Source organism: Cephus cinctus, unplaced genomic scaffold, assembly GCF_000341935.2.
Source record: "Cephus cinctus unplaced genomic scaffold, Ccin1 Ccin1_scaffold0168, whole genome shotgun sequence".
NCBI classification, from domain to species: Eukaryota; Metazoa; Arthropoda; class Insecta; order Hymenoptera; family Cephidae; genus Cephus; species Cephus cinctus.
The window spans coordinates 3,538,329-3,545,874 of NW_014332892.1; the positions used below are offsets into that span (position 1 = coordinate 3,538,329).

Here is a 7,546-nt window from a genome sequence, read left to right on the forward strand (position 1 = left end):
CGCCCCGCCACGAACAGCCCACGGATACACTTTTAATTGCAACGAGATTTGCAATGCAGATTCATCCCGAACGCGTGACCGCTGCATCCCCGACGTCCTGCTGAGCCGCGACGCCCGTGGCGAAGCAGCGTCGCGACGCTTGGCTTCCAACTCCGGAACTTTGCCGAACGTCAAAACGAGCCTTTGCCGCTGAAGATCGTTACGTTCGGGCGCTCGTTGTGAACTCGGCTTTAACCCTCATACGCGAGGCACGGCACGTGGGTCTTACGAGGCGCCGAGCGCCGTCGGGACGCCAGTTCGGTGCCGGAGAATTACGGCAGCTGCAGCTACCTAAGGGAGCAGCGCCAAACGTCCCGATCTCTAGGAGTCCCGAAATGGGCCGGCGGAGCCGCTTCTCGAGTCCTTGCCAAAACTTCCTTCCTTCGCTGTACGTTGAAAGGACGCTGCGCGCCCGTAAGATGTATTCGGGCGTCGGACTCACAATCAGTTACGCCCAACGCCGATTCCCCCAGGTCCCGGAGCCCCGGAAGCAGCCTGCAGGAGGTCGCCGATCTCCAAAGACCCAAAGGCAGGGACCGTTGGTCTTGTCGGTGTGGAGAATTCCAACTGGTGTCGCAGGAACGAGTCTGGGACTGTAAAATCTAAGAAAGGCTACGGAGTTCGGTGCGAGATGAATTTGGCGAAGCAGGAGATGCGGGAGGCTGGATGGATCGCGACGGGTGTTGCCATGACGCCACGGAGGCTGCAGCCCCGCTTCGAAATCTCCTCTTACCGCCACAGGCCCCCTCCCTGTGTACGCAGGGCCGCCTCTCGTGTAGCTACTCCACGCTATGAATTACGAAACACTCCTAGAATTACTTCGCTCTCGCATTAAACTCATAATGCGCCGCCGCCCCGCGCTATTAGTTTTCTAATGCCGCCAAAGTATCTTTTCCTATTATTTACAGGGAGCTCCTCGAATCCTCCACCCTCTGTGTACCATTCTACATGCGTAGCGCGTCTATAGAATCTTCATGGTGATTACTGGCTGCTCTACGGACTTGCCTATTGTGCGTCAACCTTACGGAGTACTTGCGTGGGGACGATCCAGGGTTACATCGGGGGGACCAGCAATCGGTAACCGCGTCTTAGCGATGCTCAAGTTTTCCTAGACGCAGAGTGGCGGCGAGTGGCGGCGAGTGGCGGCGAGTGGCGGCGAGTGGCGCTTACGTGGACGGCAAAAGAACCAAGTATTCCGAGCCATTGCGTTTTCGTGCCCGTGAAACGTAAAATAATGCAAAATCCTCTGGCAAGACTTTCCGGGACTGGGACTTCCTGGCTGACGTCCAAATCCACTGGGTTCTTATACGCATCTCCTGCCTTTTTTACGTCGCCGTCGCTTTGCTCTCGCAGCTCTTCCTCTTAACTTTCGTTCTTTTTCTTTCGACGATTCTCACTTTTTCTCCTTCTTCTTCTTCATTTCTTATTATTCGGACAAGTGCTCCTTGATTACTTGCCAGTGGATATCTGGAAGATGTTCGAGGAGGTCCTCTCGGATCCTTTGATTTCGTTAGTCCTATTAAGCTGCAAGAAGCATCTTTCGAATTGTCTCAGTGCCGTCGGCAACTTTTTTTTTTTTTTTTTTTTTTTTTTCCTTTTCTTTTCTTCGGAACGTTAAGAAAGCTTCTCGTGACAAACGGCAGTCCTGACGAAAAGTAAAAAAAGAAAGAGAGAGAGAGAGAGAGAAAGGTGGAAAGGTGAGAAGTGCACAAAAGTGCAACAGAGCTGTAGGCTGGTGAGTGTGTGTGAGAGAGAGAGAGAGAGAGAGAGAGAGAGAGAGAGGAGCAGGGAGCGAAAGCAAATGGAAAAGAAATTCCCATTACTTTGGCAGCAATGTCTAGAACCCTTCTGCTTTGCCCTTATCATGGTGCACGCATGTGCCGTCCCCTATCGATTTCTGTATTTCCTGCGGGCGACGCCAGGCGTCGTGGACGTCGTGGCTGCAGTGCATGCCACCCAAAACACTTTCGCGTATTGTTGCAACCGGCTCTTTCAAGGTTAACCCATATTTTCATCGTGCAGGTGCATCACCGGCTCTTACGGGGACTTATCAGTGAACGTCATTGCGGGACTGAGGGACAACCGGAGAAAGACAAAAGAAAAAGTCATTTGGGAACTGAGTGAAGAAGATTCTCCTTGTGACAAGTGATATCCTCCTCGACAGCTTGTTTCCTCGGGGTTTTCTTCCTTTCGGTAAGTGACGTATCAAAATTTACAGAAATTTTCGAGAAATTTTTTTTCATTTTTATTTTCATAAAATTCAACATTTAATCAATGAATAACATAAATTCTCAATTTAAGACGCGACTTATTTTTTTTTTTATTTACGGATATTTACAAGTGACTATTAAAATGTCACGCACGGCCATTTGTGCAGGCGGTCACGTGGCGTCTTTTGACGTCAGACTTTTTCGCGATAACTAAAAGCGGAGACGAAAATGTTGAGTGAATGTTGTCGATTTCCGTTTTACCAGCTCCGCGAGCGTTGGCGGGGTTTCCGCGAATGTAACGAAAACAGCGGCAATGCACTGAAACACGTATAGGTAATTAGCACGATTGGCTCGCGGGTAATTAACTACGCAAATTAGCATCCCGCGGAAAATTAGCTCGACTTTAATTCGATCAGCCGCGAATTCGACGAACCTTCTCACCGTCCAACGGCGCCACTCTGGTTTTTTTTTCTTCCTCCAAAGATTCTTTCATTAAACTAATCGTCCCTCGACAAAGGTCGAGGCTCTTGCGAAAACGTGGGAAATACGTGGGAAAAAATGAAAATGAGCACATTTCCACAAGGCAATTACACCGCTTGCGCGGCGGCAGCACTTTAAGCGGCGAGCAAAGTACCAAATTTCCGGCAGACGTTAAAGCGATCGGTGTGACTTTCCTCGTGAATACTTCAAGTGCCGCGAATGAACTTTGAACCAAGAAAATGTGGAAAAATCAGCGCGGATTTCAGTGAAATAATTACGTGAAGCACTGAATCGGGAAAATGGCTGAGGACCGAGGTGGTTGCGACAGCAAGTACAAAGTTAACGATAAAAGGATATAATGAAAGTGAAAGAAAAAAAGAAAATAGGCAAAAGGGAAATTCTCTCCTACCGCGTTAGGCTATTCGAAAGCAATTTGAATTAACGTGCACCGGCAGAGGAAAGTAATTACGAGGCGAATGTAAGGCGCTAGACTGAGCTTGCTGCAATAATACACATAAAGAATATATATATATATATCACCTGCATATATTCGTATACGTATATATGTTACAGCTTGAGGTTAGGTTGATTAAAATTTGCTATGCAAATTAGAGGAGGGTGGAGTTAGGCTAGAGGGGAGGATTCATAAGGATGCCGAGAAGAAGAGAAGATATTGCTGAACGAGGAGGCACGAACTCTACACAAGGTACTCCCGACAGGACCTGGTGTTGCTGGCGCCCTGGGGCGACCAGGGATCCGCTTTTACTCCGGCACTCTCCCTCTTTTAATCGAAAATTGACTTTCGTTCTTGCGGGGGCAGGCGGGGGGCGGGTGTTACCACGAAAGGGAACTGCGAGCACAAACGGCAGGCCTTGGGCTGGTTTGCTGACGTCACCAGTGGCTGTATCGTCCCCTGCCGTTTAACCCGGAGGTTTCATGCGTCTTCCTCGCGGCTCGTTATACCCTTGCAATCCTTTGCTTCGGTATCCTCAAGAAATTGTCCGGGTGGAATGCTCTTAGAAAAGTCTCCGAGGAGGTTAGGTTCGCGAGGGTGAGTCTTCCGCGCGTGCACCGCCGGCGGGACTCTCCTAGGCGAATTGATCGCGTCGGGGTAGAATCATCCATCACCGAGTGACAGCCCCCCCGGAGGCAGCCCCTATCAAAGGTGCACCCCGGCCCTGAGCATGGGGTGGAACGGTGGCGCACTCTGCCGGCAGGCGACGAACCAAACAACTGCCAACAATGGCCAACAAATCCCTAAAGACTCGTGTCCTTAGTCGGCAGGTTGCTTGCTCAGGACCAAGGATCCAAGATCCAACCCCTAACGACTCCCTCTCGTCTAGCCGGACCAGATGATCTGTCCACAGGATTCCCCGGAATAGCAGAAAGGACTTCTTCGGGAGTCTTGGCAAATTCTTCCGTCCCTCTTCTTATAATCGGTCCCTTCACCACAGCCGCTCTTGCTTCGTCCCATTGGCGTAGGAGAGAGAGAGAGAGAGAGAGAGAGAGAGAGAGAGAGAGAGAGAGAGAGAGAGAGAGAGGAGATCGAGCGGGTAATTAGGACGAGATCCTTCGCTGGCAGGATCCTTTCTTTGGTTCTTCCTTTCTATCTTATAATTTATCCCTTTCTTCCTTTCACCTCCCAGCTTATTCATTCGGTCGCTTATCCTTTGGGTCGATTCCAGCGGCGTTCCTGAATGCCAGGAACGGTGAGTTCAGTCCAGTGCTTTGCGGACGCCGACAATTCTCTTTATCACGCGACACAAACCAGAGAAATCAATAAACGAGCGAGAGAGAGAGAGAGAGAGAGAGAGAGAGAGAGAGAGAGAGAGAGAGTCCAGAAAAAATACGGTTAAAGTTGGAATAAATGAAACTACCCGCCTCCCTCGTCCCTCGAAATACATGCTCACCCGCGACCTCCTAGCTTATTCATCCTGGTTACCATAGGAGTACCAGAACTATAGATATAGTGGGAGGCTATTGCACCAAGCGAGAGAGCATTGTGTTCCATAATAGGGCAATATTTGCGCGACAAACAGAAACGTGGTCCCAGCGCGTGCGGCCCAACGCTCGGAGCCAACACCTCGCCAATTTTAATGCCATAATCACACACACGTGATATATGTACAGGCTATTAACAAATATCAGAGGGTCCTTCCCGATACTATTCTTTTTCTGCAAATCCAACGATAGTCCGACTTTCAAATTTGTCTCGTATTTGCAGGAGTCGCTGATACTGTCTTTTTAGGTCCTATCCCTCAAAACGGGAACAATTTGTATAACGAGAGAGTCCTGTTTGTATCCAGCCACGCAAGAGACGGCAAATGTTTGCTTAGGCTTCGGTGGCTTCGCTTGTGCCCGTGACGCGCGCAGCCCAGACGAGAACCTTCGCCAGCGACTAGGACCCCCGGACCCTTCCGGGCAATCTCATGCGTGTCCTGTCAAAACAGGAGAACTCCGGATTACGATAACGCACCCTCGTTATGACCTCAGCCAAACCTCGAGACCTCAATCGCCCCGCTGAAAGGGCTCGGTAGAGAAAATGACTTTTGGATCACCAGGAATCGGCATATCGATGTCACATTGAAAACTATCGAAAAAACGGCGTCCTTACCACGTGGCTGCTCTTTCGGTTGATCCTCGTGTTCATGTCTCGTGCGAATCTTCGTAAATGGGCTATGAAATTGACTGGCCTCGATTTATTGGGACATCGAGACCATTTGCCGGGAAATTACGTGGCTCGTAACGGCGCTTCCGCTTACTTTTACCAGGTTCCTAATGGATGACGAAATCGGATGGAAATTTGCCCGAGGGAATGACGATGCCCGGCACGATGGGCGAGCAGATAACTTTTTTGGTAAAAGGAGGAAACGGGAATGCGGACTGACGAGAGGAACGTCAATAAACCAGGAAAGGGCAAATACCGGTAACTGTCTCAGTGTCAAATGGGCCCCCAGGAAGCACGAGGTACTCTCTCGAGTACGGCGAGGAGTCTCGTTTCCTCGGGGTATTGATTTTACGGGCGCGAGAAAGGGCCAGGTTGGGCCAACGCGCCACGCGTTCCTTCCCTGTCCTCGGTGCCTACCAGTGCCTACTCGTACTTGCTCCTACTCTCTCCTACTTGCGCTCTGACGCTAGTCTCCTTTCACTTGACTCTTATTCCCTCGTACACAGAGTACATGTACCATTATGCCTGTACACGGGCTCTCTTTCTCTCTCTCTCTCTCGCTCTATGTACGTAGCAGGTACCTAGGCTACGTAAACTTCCTCTAGTCCAGAGTACACCGGTAGCCGCGTACAAAGGGTTCATAAATTGAGGACTAACGACTTCGCTAACTGGCGGCCGCTGGTCTCCCGCTCGTGACAGTGGGCCGCTTTTTCTTTTCCTTCGACTACGAGCAGCAGGTCGCCAAGTTCTTTGGACTTGTTGCCACTAGGATGAGAAACACGAGATTGAGCGAATTAAAGTCGCGTCAAAGTTAATAATTTTTATTTTTAATTCTTAAGCTTCCTACTGCCCTCAGTGCTTTTTGTCAAGGAGTGCTAGAAGTGAAGATATTGATGCCACGTGCGTAACTGTAGGCGCGTAAGCGGAATTTCGGTGGTTGCGCGTCAGAATGTTCTGGCGGTTTGGTTAATTGGTAAAAAAAAAAAAGTCGCAGAGTGGCAACAGGTGACAGATTGATCTCGTCGCTGCCTCCTCCTCCTCTCCATCTCTCCGCGAATCGTTTCGTAGTGCAACTAGCGGGTCGACCTATGACCCCTTCTCCTTCTCTCTTATCGGTACACCCATTTCGAATTCCGCGTCCTCGTTTCATCCTGGTCCATGCGTCTCACTCCATCATCGTCGACCCTGAGTCGGATGCTGAACAATTTCGCGAAGCATCGATCATCCCAGGTATTTCTAATGTTCCTGAGCTGGGAACTTGATCGAACGTGGTGGACATGCCCGAATTTCGGGTCCCTCTGGGTGTTCGGTCACTCTCAGTTCAGCCTTTGGAATGGACCTGGTACAAGTTCAGGAGGTGCCAGTTATCCCATGTGCATTTCTCAATGGGTTGCCGCTCCCTCGCAGCATCCCAGACTCGAGAGGAATCTCCATAGGGGAAGATGTTTACTCGGGCGTCCCTCCGCCTCATCCGCCAACGTTCGTTCCTTCGCCCAGCATCCACCTCCTGGACCACCCACAGAGATACTCAATACGCAATCGTCCCCCTTTATGAACTTCCCGATACCTGCCAATTCCCTCTGTTCACCGACAAGACGAACGTTTAATCGGGCTAGAAATTTGAAAATTTTCTCTTGAAAGACGCACACACGACCACCCAAGCTGGACCTGGACTTCCTTCCTTCTTTCCCGTCCTCGTCCCTCCTCTATCTGTCGGCCAAGAGCGCACAGAAAGCGCAGCCACGTGCCGCTCGCAGCGAGATATCCCACTTGCTCCCGTCTCTTCGTTCCCACTTGCTCCCCAAGAGGCCGTGAAGGCAGGAAGACCAACCTGGAAAAGGAGCCCGACGAATGGAGGCGGAAGGCGAACGGGTGATCCCCCAGCGAGGATCCTCGAGGATCCAAGCGAATCGACGCCGAAGGATCTGCTCCCCAATTCCAGGATAACCCCGTTAGCTCCTACGACTGCCCGGAACTGTCCCGTTGACGAGGTCGTAGCCGTCGCCCGGGTGTGCGCTTTACGAGCGTTTAACGAGCGGTTTATTGCCGTCATAACACGCCGCAGTAAGTCAGGCGTCGCGCGCTCGACGCTCGGCGTTCACGTTGCGTGGAGAGTTACGTTACGTTACGTCCGTGAACGTGGGTCAAG

At 50.9% G+C, this 7,546-nt stretch overlaps 1 protein-coding gene across 2 annotated transcripts in view; it reads left to right on the forward strand.

Annotated features, from left to right (window-relative positions):
* LOC107264287 (frizzled-2) overlaps positions 1–7,546 on the forward strand; it is a 71,054-nt gene that overhangs the window by 22,609 nt on the left and 40,899 nt on the right. Inside the window, exon 2 of one of the 2 annotated variants that reach the window (XM_015732390.2) lies at positions 2,062–2,232. The gene's annotated coding sequence lies outside the window, so the exon portion shown is untranslated. Of the gene's footprint in view, positions 1–2,002; positions 2,233–7,546 lie in introns of those variants that run through there. The other variant, XM_025081646.1, reaches the window with a different exon arrangement.